Source organism: Bombus huntii, unplaced genomic scaffold (assembly GCF_024542735.1).
Source record: "Bombus huntii isolate Logan2020A unplaced genomic scaffold, iyBomHunt1.1 ctg00000231.1, whole genome shotgun sequence".
In the NCBI taxonomy this organism is placed as follows: Eukaryota; Metazoa; Arthropoda; class Insecta; order Hymenoptera; family Apidae; genus Bombus; species Bombus huntii.
This window is the reverse complement of record NW_026099449.1, coordinates 10,163-20,000: the sequence shown is the minus strand read 5'-3', so window position 1 is coordinate 20,000 and position 9,838 is coordinate 10,163. Positions and strand designations below refer to the sequence as shown.

At 47.2% G+C, this 9,838-nt stretch overlaps 1 long non-coding RNA gene and 3 other non-coding genes across 4 annotated transcripts in view; 1 reads left to right on the top strand and 3 right to left on the bottom strand.

The window, feature by feature from the left end:
• The window catches only part of LOC126877739 (large subunit ribosomal RNA), a 4,085-nt gene extending 3,853 nt beyond the window's left edge, over window positions 1-232 (bottom strand). The window contains exon 1 of the ribosomal RNA XR_007695286.1: window positions 1-232. This exon is cut by the window's left edge and continues 3,853 nt beyond it. This is a non-coding gene — a ribosomal RNA (large subunit ribosomal RNA).
• LOC126877735 (uncharacterized) overlaps window positions 1-3,883 on the top strand; it is a 19,098-nt gene extending 15,215 nt beyond the window's left edge. The window contains exon 3 of the long non-coding RNA XR_007695282.1: window positions 3,869-3,883. This is a non-coding gene — a long non-coding RNA (uncharacterized LOC126877735). The remainder of the gene's footprint in view (window positions 1-3,868) is intronic.
• Window positions 2,170-2,324, bottom strand: LOC126877740 (5.8S ribosomal RNA). Its single transcript, XR_007695287.1, has one exon. It is a non-coding gene; the product is annotated as a 5.8S ribosomal RNA (ribosomal RNA).
• Window positions 3,884-5,713: 1,830 nt separating the features above from the next.
• Window positions 5,714-7,636, bottom strand: LOC126877742 (small subunit ribosomal RNA). Its single transcript, XR_007695289.1, has one exon. It is a non-coding gene; the product is annotated as a small subunit ribosomal RNA (ribosomal RNA).
• Between the last annotated feature and the right edge of the window lie 2,202 nt (window positions 7,637-9,838).

Here is a 9,838-nt window from a genome sequence, read left to right as displayed (position 1 = left end):
GGCACCCTCTGTGGGTACATGGCCCCATTCAAGATGGACTTGGACGCGGTTCGACGTCTCGGGTCAATCGGATCCTCCCGAACACTACATTTCCCAACGGCGGAACCGCGGGATTCAGTGCTGGGCTAATTCCTGTTCGCTCGCCGCTACTAAGGAAATCCTTGTTAGTTTCTTTTCCTCCGCTTAGTAATATGCTTAAATTCAGCGGGTGATCTCGCCTACTCTGAGGTCGCTTCAACGTCACGACGCGAAACGAAAATTCGTTCGTGTCGTGTTTTGCGTAGACTCGTAGAAAACGAAAGCTCGGAAAGATTCGGTGCGAGAGAAGGTGGTGTGTGTGTGTGTATTTCTCTGTGCGAAAATCGCCTCAAAGAGAAAAAAAATTCGAATAGAAGGAGAACACTCTCTATTCGATATACAATATATATGTATGTATGTATGTACGAGCGTTTTATGCATCTCGCCAAAGTGCCAAACTTCGTTCGTCGTATCATGTTCGAGCTAAGACTCACGCAAGACATCCGTGTAACGATCGTCCGGTTTTTAACGTCCGTCCTCTTTTTCTCCTACAGCCGTTTCTCTTCTCTCGACGATTCCAGCGGTTCCCGGTACGGGAACTCACGCAAGTGAAAAAGCGAGCGAGACGTACCGTCGGGTGGGTGTGTGTGTTCGGGGACTGGACGACCGGCGCGACGTTAGGATGCGCGGTCCAGCGATAGACGACGAAGAGGCATGGGATGACCAACACTCTCTTTTCTCTATTCTCGAAGCGTCGAATTGCCATAAAAAAAAAATCACACGCGCGCACGACATAGTCGTACGCGCGTGTATACCTCGTCTCTCTCAAAGTTTTTTTCTCGAGCCTCGCCAAAGGGGATCGTCTTCTTCCTCGTCTACGATCTCTCCGACGACGACGACCGTACGAACAACTTCGTAACGGACTCACATGCGCATCTTCCTCGGGTACAGAAACGCTGCGGAAAACACCTCGAGCTTGTAGTTACAGCAGCACCCGTGTATAGCCGATCTTAGACACACGCTAGTTCGCACACGCGTTACATATATAATATGTAAGATTTCCGACGAACGTGGCTTTTCGGGAGCCAGGCGCGCGGGCAGAGAGATACACGACGACGGGGAAAATTCGTCCCGATACGAGTACGTGTACTCTCCGATCTCCGCGCGACGCTGGGGATCATACCTCCCTAAGTCGTCAGAGCGCTCGAAGAAATCTCGCGTGTGCGTTCCCGGATCTACGGCTGATACTTTCGGGGCTTGTAAAAAAGCACAGAGCGTGTAAAACGCAACGACGACCCATCGATGCGACGGTCCTCGTTGTTGTCAGTCGCTTTCGCGAAGAGACGGAGTGGGCATTCGATCCCTGGGGCTGTACGAGAGTCTTAAGAAAAGACGGTAGATTATGGCAAAGTTTCGCACGCCATCGAGTTTAGGTTTTTTTTTTGGTTCTCTCTTCTCTCCTCTCTCGACCGAGTTCCCATATTTGCTTTCTCTCTCAGTCTCGCCAAATATAATATTCTTTTAAGACGACGTCGGGGGCGCGGACCTTCGTGCGTCGAACACCGGCAAACGTAGCATATATCGCCTGATATGAAAAAAAAATCGGTCACGAGGAGAACACTACGAGTATATACGTTCGATAACCGATACACGAAGCGGTGCATAAGCGGGCGGTCGCCCTCGTAAGGACGACTCACGACGCCGCGAGCACTCACGCAGGTCCGTGACCGGTTCTCTCCGCTCTTATTCGTATCCCTTCGTATACCTTCGTCCGACTCTGAAACGTTCTCTTATAATTTTTAAGAAGAACGACGGCGGGTTGTCAAGGCAAGAAGGGACAGAGAGAGACAGAGGTAGAGTTTCGTAGTCTCCCGTGAACACGATAGATTATATATCGAGCATGCGTACGACTTGCACGGTCTCTGCACGACCGCGACGAACGCCGACGAGCGTCCAACAATCGCTCGTACGTCGCGTATGTTCTCTCCGTCCGCTCTTATTCGTATCCTCGTTCTTGTACCTTCGTCCGACTCTGAAACGTTCTCTTATATAAAGAAGAACGACGGCGGGTTGTTAAGGCAAGAAGGGACAGAGAGAGACAGATACGGAGAGTAACGATACGCAACGCAAGCAGTCTTAGGTTTACGTGAGCAACCCTCAGCCAGGCGTGGTCCAGGAATTGTATCCGTGGACCGCAATGTGCGTTCGAAATGTCGATGTTCATGTGTCCTGCAGTTCACACGTTGACGCGCAATTAGCTGCGTTCTTCATCGACCCACGAGCCAAGTGATCCACCGTTCAGGGTAATCTTTTATAAATTTACAACAGTTCAATACTCAAATGTACTCTTCTCGGTTCTAGCGAAGCCGAGTTCCGTCACGTTCGACCAACGGGAATCGAACGCGCAGAAGTCGCCATAGGATTGACGACACAAAAACGTTCGAAAAAAAAAGAAAACGACGAACGCGCGAAGATACGCGCGTTCGCCGGCCGGGCGTAAAGTACATTATGATATATAACAACCATCGAGATCGAAGCTCCGTTCGTCAGGAAACGACGGGGATATATACACCCGATTCTGAATCCTCTGTACAGCACACGATCTCGCGAACGAGTAAGCACGGTGGCTAGCCCATGTTATATATGTGTTTGATTCTACTCTCTCGTCCAATTATTCAAGAAACAGCGCGCGTGCATCTCTCCATCGTTCGGGTGATAGTAAAGATTCGATGGGATTCGCGCGGCCGTCCGCCTCGAGCGGTCTTTCGTCCCAATATCCAGAAGCAGAGTTTGAAAAACTCTAGCGACGGCACGGGTGTCCGACTCACGACATCGAGGTTTCGAAGCCGGCGATCCCCTCCGAACGGATGGCGACCACGCGACCGACTGAAAGCATGAAAAATCGACGAAAGATAGAACACATCTCCGTTCGGGTGGTGTTTTTTCTTTAAAAAAAAAAAAAAAAACAAAAATTCGATGGGACTCGCAGCCATCGTCCTCGCGCGGTCTTTCGTCCCGATATCCAGAAGCAGAGTTTGAAAAACTCTAGCGACGGCACGGGTGTCCGACTCACGACAACGAGGATAGACAGCCGGTCCCCTCCGAACGGGTTATGCGATGATAAACTCGATGAAACTTTAGTCTCGTTCAGGTAGTGTGTGTCTTGTAAATCAAAAATTCGATGGGACACGCATCCATCGTCCTCGCGCGGTCTTTCGTCCCAACATCCAGAAGCAGAGTTTGAAAAACTCTAGCGACGGCACGGGTGTCCGACTCACGACAACGAGGATAGACAGCCGGTCCCCTCTGAACGGTATATTATATATGAGATGATAGACGACAAACTGGATGAAACTTTAAGTCTCGTTCAGGTAGTGTGTAAATCAAAAATTCGATGGGACTCGCATCCGTCGTCCTCGCGCGGTCTTTCGTCCCGATATCCAGAAGCAGAGTTTGAAAAACTCTAGCGACGGCACGGGTGTCCGACTCACGACAACGAGGAAAGACAGCCGGTCCCCTCTGAACGGTATATTATATGAAACTTTAAGTCTCGTTCAGGTAGTGTGTAAGTCAAAAATTCGATGGGACTCGCATCCGTCGTCCTCGCGCGGTCTTTCGTCCCGATATCCAGAAGCAGAGTTTGAAAAACTCTAGCGACGGCACGGGTGTCCGACTCACGACAACGAGGATAGACAGCCGGTCCCCTCTGAACGGTATATTATATATGCGATGATAGACGACAAACTGGATGAAACTTTAAGTCTCGTTCAGGTAGTGTGTAAATAAAAAATTCGATGGGACTCGCATCCGTCGTCCTCGCGCGGTCTTTCGTCCCGATATCCAGAAGCAGAGTTTGAAAAACTCTAGCGACGGCACGGGTGTCCGACTCACGACAACGAGGAAAGACAGCCGGTCCCCTCTGAACGGTATATTATATGAAACTTTAAGTCTCGTTCAGGTAGTGTGTAAGTCAAAAATTCGATGGGACTCGCATCCGTCGTCCTCGCGCGGTCTTTCGTCCCGATATCCAGAAGCAGAGTTTGAAAAACTCTAGCGACGGCACGGGTGTCCGACTCACGACAACGAGGATAGACAGCCGGTCCCCTCTGAACGGTATATAATATGAAACTTTAAGTCTCGTTCAGGTAGTGTGTAAGTCAAAAATTCGATGGGACTCGCATCCGTCGTCCTCGCGCGGTCTTTCGTCCCGATATCCAGAAGCAGAGTTTGAAAAACTCTAGCGACGGCACGGGTGTCCGACTCACGACAACGAGGATAGACAGCCGGTCCCCTCTGAACGGTATATAATATACATTATGCGACGGTAGACGATCAACTAGACGAAACTTTAGTCTCGTTCAGGTGGTGTAAAAAAAATTCGATGGGATACGCACGCACGGCTGTCGTCGTCCTCGAGCGGTCTTTCGTCCCAATATCCAGAAGCAGAGTTTGAAAAACTCTAGCGACGGCACGGGTGTCCGACTCACGACATCGAGGCTTCGAAGCCGGCGGCGTTCCCCTCTGAACGAACTTCGGCTAGACTAGTTACGAATCGTTGCTACACATCGTCTTCATCGTCGTCGTCGTCGACATCGACATCATCATCATATCATCATCATCATCATCATCATCATCATCATCGGTCATCGTCGCATAGCGGGCCAACATCCACGCGATGCGTCTTCGTTCTAGGTTACCCGATCCACGAGTATGTTACACGTGGTTTCGTTATTTCGAACGAAACGACATACGAAGAGCACACGCCCTTTGGGTAGGAAGCACGTTTCGAGAACGACGAGAGTTTCGATGAAAGAGACGAGAGAAGTCGACGCAGAAGGTATCCATGGATCTTCGAAGAGAACCTTCGAAGATGTATATCGGTATCCTTTCGCTCTGCGCGACTCGCTACAAGTTCTTTCGCTCTCGTCGACTCGTTCTAGACGCTTCGTTCGATCCCAAAGAGGAGTCTTCGATATGTCCCGTTGCTAGGAGGAGAACAAACGCAACACAGACCACGAAACATAGAAGAGAATAGGCGAGCATGATCACTCCGACACGAGGCACTTTAGAGATTTTCTTATTAGTTTGCATGGACTTTTATATTTCGTTTGTACGGTTTCCACGATGCAAATACGAAATACGAGATCGTGACGGCGGGTCTTTCTGTGTACGGCCTCTCGCAGGCGCCACGACTGCATTTCTCTTTACACCTGGTTTCCATCGTAATTTTTTCGTTTGATATCGAGCCTTAACTTTTGTTGGCTCTTTCGAAGCTAGAGTTCCCTTTTATTAGAATTTCATATATATATATATTATATGTTATATGTTTTATTCGGAGACGGCGGGTCTTTCTGTTTACGACCTCACGCAGGCGCCTCGAATAAGTTTCATTCGCATTTCGTTTTTATACTTGTATATATATATCTCTTCATCCCGATGATCGAGAGAGAGTGCCACCTTCTCTTCGTATAATTCCGTAGCTGGAGGGTCGTCTCCTCCTTAAGAATATTTCTATTCGTGCCAACGGAGGTTGCCAAGCTCCCTGGCGTTTTCGTTTGTTAAAGTATATAGCTTGTTAATACGTCGTATATACTTTCGTCGATACAGGAGGAGTACGGCTCCTTACCGACCATTGTGATATATATTTCATAGTTTTTATATGTGTTCAAGTCAAATTCTTTTGGTATCGTATCGTTAATGATCCTTCCGCAGGTTCACCTACGGAAACCTTGTTACGACTTTTACTTCCTCTAAATGATCAAGTTTGGTCATCTTCCCGGTAACATCGGCAATGCTTATCACATTGGCCGCGCACCAGTCCGAAGACCTCACTAAATCATTCAATCGGTAGTAGCGACGGGCGGTGTGTACAAAGGGCAGGGACGTAATCAACGCGAGCTTATGACTCGCGCTTACTGGGAATTCCTCGTTCATGGGGAATAATTGCAAGCCCCAATCCCTAGCACGAAGGAGGTTCAGCGGGTTACCCGGGCCTTTCGGCCAGGGAAAACACGCTGATTCCTTCAGTGTAGCGCGCGTGCGGCCCAGAACATCTAAGGGCATCACAGACCTGTTATTGCTCAATCTCGTGCGGCTAGAAGCCGCCTGTTCCTCTAAGAAGATTTGTTTGTACGTTGGTAGTAAAAACCCACCGACCGAAGCCGGGGGCCTTCGAGATACCATAAGTTACGTCTATTTAGCAGGCTAGAGTCTCGTTCGTTATCGGAATTAACCAGACAAATCGCTCCACCAACTAAGAACGGCCATGCACCACCACCCACCGAATCAAGAAAGAGCTATCAATCTGTCAATCCTTCCGGTGTCCGGGCCTGGTGAGGTTTCCCGTGTTGAGTCAAATTAAGCCGCAGGCTCCACTCCTGGTGGTGCCCTTCCGTCAATTCCTTTAAGTTTCAGCTTTGCAACCATACTTCCCCCGGAACCCAAAAGCTTTGGTTTCCCGGAAGCTGCCCGCCGAGTCATCGGAGGAACTTCGGCGGATCGCTGGCTGGCATCGTTTATGGTTAGAACTAGGGCGGTATCTGATCGCCTTCGAACCTCTAACTTTCGTTCTTGATTAATGAAAACATTTTTGGCAAATGCTTTCGCTTCTGTCCGTCTTGCGACGATCCAAGAATTTCACCTCTAACGTCGCAATACGAATGCCCCCATCTGTCCCTATTAATCATTACCTCGGGGCTCCGAAAACCAACAAAATAGAACCGAGGTCCTATTCCATTATTCCATGCACACAGTATTCAGGCGAAGGTAGCCTGCTTTAAGCACTCTAATTTGTTCAAAGTAAACGTATCGGCCCACCTCGACACTCAGTGAAGAGCACCGCGATGGGATATTAGTTGGACCGCCCGCGAGGAGCTAAGCCCACCGATAGGACGTACCACATAATGCCAGTTAAACACCGCGAGCGGTGAACCGACACTGTGACACACAGATTCAACTACGAGCTTTTTAACCGCAACAACTTTAATATACGCTATTGGAGCTGGAATTACCGCGGCTGCTGGCACCAGACTTGCCCTCCAATTGGTCCTCGTTAAAGGATTTAAAGTGTACTCATTCCGATTACGGGGCCTCGGATGAGTCCCGTATCGTTATTTTTCGTCACTACCTCCCCGTGCCGGGAGTGGGTAATTTGCGCGCCTGCTGCCTTCCTTGGATGTGGTAGCTGTTTCTCAGGCTCCCTCTCCGGAATCGAACCCTGATTCCCCGTTACCCGTTACAACCATGGTAGGCGCAGAACCTACCATCGACAGTTGATAAGGCAGACATTTGAAAGATGCGTCGCCGGTGCTAGATGACCATGCGATCAGCACAAAGTTATTCAGAGTCACCAAAACAAACGATGGACGGACAGACGAGCCATCCGCCACCGATTGGTTTTGATCTAATAAAAGCATTCCTACCATCTCTGGTCGGAATCTGTTTGCATGTATTAGCTCTAGAATTACCACAGTTATCCAAGTAAATGTAGGTATGATCTAAGAAACCATAACTGATTTAATGAGCCATTCGCGGTTTCACCTTAATGCGGCATGTACTGAGACATGCATGGCTTAATCTTTGAGACAAGCATATGACTACTGGCAGGATCAACCAGGGATCTTATTCGTATAACAATTCTTATAAATTTCGTTTAAGTTCTCTTCGTGTCGTAGGTGGGACGTAAGCACCGTACGACGAGACTTTTCGTTCTTAAGATAGATATATCTATAAAATATATCTCCTAGCGACGTTCGAGATACACCCATAGTTCAGTAATAATCTTCGAACGCCGCTCGCAGCCACTTTGTAATTCTCAACTCCACCTCCTCTCTTCTCTCTCTCTCTTTCTCATAGTCTTATATAAAATGTTTAGAATCGTACTTCTAAAGGAACATTTCCATAATGCTGTCTTCGTGTAAAAAGACTTATTAGAATATCTTAGCGGTAAAGCACGTATACGCACCTCACGCTGAACGAACAAGCGCGTATCCCAGTGCGTCGCGCTGGACATACCGTAAGAATATTCTTTCAATCGGTAGAACATTTTCGGCAGAAGACATACTACGCAAAGATAGTACGCTCCTACCGCCTCATCGGATACTTCTGCGAAAGCAGAAGTTTTTATAGAAAGCAGACGGTTATACTCTTTTGAATGAATCGATGCTCAGTTAGTACAAGCACACACGCATCTAACAATTTTTGTTAGAATACGTACACACAGGTCACCAGCTTCCCGACTCAGGGGAACCTTGCCACGATATTTGGTCATTACGTCCAGGACAGCGACCCGCGGCGCAGCAGTGTAGAGAAAAAACCAGAACGAGAACGGAGGAACAGTCGAGAAATAGCGTAAAATACACTAAGACTCGAGGAGCGGTGACTGAATTCTCAACCGAGGCCGTAGAATAGCCACGCGCTCAACGCTGTTCCGACCGAACCGTCCGGCTCGACGTCTCTCTTATAGATACGAAAGCGCCAGCCGGAAGGCCGGCGCCGGCCGGGCTAGCGGCCGCGCGCTTACGGTGCAAAACCTCCGTAGCAACGTACCGTTCGGAAGGGACGCTGGAACTTAGTCTCGCGAACGCTCGATCACTACTATACAAAGCCAATATCCAACCATCGAAATACATTACCAGACGTTTTATTAACATAATAGAAATGCATTTTTACCAAAAAATTAATTTTTTTTTTCACCGAAAAATTGCATCAGTAAACATACTCTTTTATCGAATACGGACAAAAAATAAGTTTATAATCAATTACAATACGTTAAAATAAGTAGAAATATGCAAAAAAATATATACCTTGTAACGTTAATTAACGAAAAAATTAGAAAAATATCCCAGTCGTGTCAGTTCGACGAACGCTAATTTTTTGAAAAAATCGATAAAAATGTTTAATCCCGACGTATTTAATAGAGATAGAACGATTCCCGTAAAAAAATTTATACCTTGTAACGCTTTTTAACGAATAAACTCGAAAAAACTTTTTCGCCCTCGGAATTTTTCTAAGTCCCAACGTACCGGCTCGGAATTTTTCTATGTTCCAACGACCGGTCGTGTCGGTCCAAACGTTTTTATATCCGTCTGCCGACGATATAAACGCTTAATCCCGACGTATTTTATCGAGTTATAACGATTTCTTGAAAAATATTCGTACGTTATAACGCTTTTTAACGAATTAATCGAAAAAGAGTGTTCGGTCCGAAAATTTTCTAAGTACGAACGACCGGCCGCATAGGTCCGTTTTTAAAAATCGTTCTCGGACGGAAATAAACCATTAATCCCGACGTATTTCGTCGAGTTACGTCGATTTATGCAAAAAAATTCATACCTTGTAACGCTTTTTAACGAATAAACTCGAAAAAACTTTTTCGCCCTCGGAATTTTTCTAAGTCCCAACGTACCGGCTCGGAATTTTTCTATGTTCCAACGACCGGTCGTGTCGGTCCAAACGTTTTTATATCCGTCTGCCGACGATATAAACGCTTAATCCCGACGTATTTTATCGAGTTATAACGATTTCTTGAAAAATATTCGTACGTTATAACGCTTTTTAACGAATTAATCGAAAAAGAGTGTTCGGTCCGAAAATTTTCTAAGTACGAACGACCGGCCGCATAGGTCCGTTTTTAAAAATCGTTCTCGGACGGAAATAAACCATTAATCCCGACGTATTTCGTCGAGTTACGTCGATTTATGCAAAAAAATTCATACCTTGTAACGCTTTTTAACGAATAAACTCGAAAAAACTTTTTCGCCCTCGGAATTTTTCTAAGTCCCAACGTACCGGCTCGGAATTTTTCTATGTTCCAACGACC